General features: G+C 48.5%; 1 long non-coding RNA gene across 1 annotated transcript in view; it reads right to left on the bottom strand.

Moving 5' to 3' along the window:
* Nucleotides 1-1,131: 1,131 nt before the first annotated feature.
* The window catches only part of LOC139828515 (uncharacterized), a 5,665-nt gene continuing 5,268 nt past the window's right edge, over nt 1,132-1,528 (bottom strand). The window contains exon 3 of the long non-coding RNA XR_011740197.1: nt 1,132-1,374. This is a non-coding gene — a long non-coding RNA (uncharacterized lncRNA). The remainder of the gene's footprint in view (nt 1,375-1,528) is intronic.

Below are 1,528 nucleotides of genomic sequence, written 5' to 3'. Positions count from 1 at the left end.
TGCCAGCATGATCTCACTGCTTTACAGTATCGATAAATGAAGGCACACCTGCACTATAAAATCTGCTTTATATGAAGCAGGCCATTCATGTTTTTATAGCCCATTTTTCACCCATTGTTCTTGGGTCATGTCATAGGTGTGCAGTAATGTGCGGTGGAGGTGGGCGGCGAGGGGATCAGGTTAACAAAATGGTCTAATTTTGCCAACTTTAGTGCCAGAATCTGGGCTGAAAAATGCAGAACTAATATCCCAATGGACACACTGCATGATGTCACTTCCCTGGAAATGGCCAAGACAAACATCTATTTCCAGATCACTTGCACTTATAACATGAATTCTACCTCCTTTCTTATCCCCAAATTACTATTCCTGTGTTTTCGAGCAATTTTTATGTTAACTCGGCTAATGTCTGAACTTTCCTGACTCTTTGTAAGGCTTGCAGGTTTTATGGTGTTGGTTTGTGCAATATGACAAGGTTCATTCCAAATCTAATGATGTTTTTGGAGTCTGCAGACCTACGAGCTCCTTTTTAAAAGGCTTTTGAAAAAAAACAGCGCAACATCTTAAACGCGCAGACCGAAGTTTACGCACCCGCACAAAAGGATTTGCTGCAGAATCCAGTTACTTTGCTTAATTAGGAAAAAAAAAATATACGTTTTTAAGGGGGGATTTTGGAGTGATATTTTGCTTTTCATTTCTTCGCGAGGAATTCCAGGCTGGCGGCAGCAGCGCCGCAGCATCCTCGGCTGCGCAGCCCTGTCCCTGCGGAGGGGCCGCGGCAACAGCGGGCGGGCGGGAGGATGCTGAGTGCGGGATGAAGGCCGCCCGCCCCCCCCCGAAACCCAAACTGCGGGCTCAGCTCAGCTCCCCTGCTTTCCGTGGGGTGCCAAGTTTTCCCATTGCGAAGCACTTGCCGGTTCGGGGGCTTAAGAGGGAATATTAATATTTTCCTCGCAGCCGACCTTCCCGGGGCTGGAATGCAGAAGATTGCCTCCGCCTAGCTTAATTCCTCAATACCTTTTATTAAATCCCCCCTCCACCCCCTTTATACATATTCACCCCACACGCCAACGCGCCAGCAGTTGTTTTTCATAACGTGCCTTTAAAGTGACAACTTTATGGCAGAGCCGAGAAACTTTTATTAGGATAACAAATAGAGCGGCGAAGGTAACGCCGGCACAACTTGGGGGGACGGCGGTGAAGTTGTTGGGGAGGTGATGGGGGGGCTGAGCCGGGTCCCCCCTGTGCTGAGGGTGCCCCGGGGATGGACGTCGCTGCCGCCGTTCTGCTCATCCATCAGCATCCCCGGGACCCCGGCGGCCCCGCCGCCGATTGTCTGATTTCCCTGCCAATGGGACTCCCGTAAATTAGAGTCTGGTTCTCAGCGGGTGATTCCCGGGGAAAAGAAAAAAAAAAGAGCGAAAAAAAAGAGAGAAAAAAAAAAAGGTAAAATAAATAAATATTGCACGGTTGTATAAGCTTTTGAGACCTGCAAGGCCTCCTCGTCAATTATTAAATATGACCAAAG

The sequence above is a fragment of the Patagioenas fasciata genome, chromosome 8 (genome assembly GCF_037038585.1).
Source record: "Patagioenas fasciata isolate bPatFas1 chromosome 8, bPatFas1.hap1, whole genome shotgun sequence".
Classification (NCBI taxonomy): Eukaryota; Metazoa; Chordata; class Aves; order Columbiformes; family Columbidae; genus Patagioenas; species Patagioenas fasciata.
The sequence above is the reverse complement of the archived record's forward strand: the minus strand, read 5'-3'. Positions and strand labels throughout refer to the sequence as shown.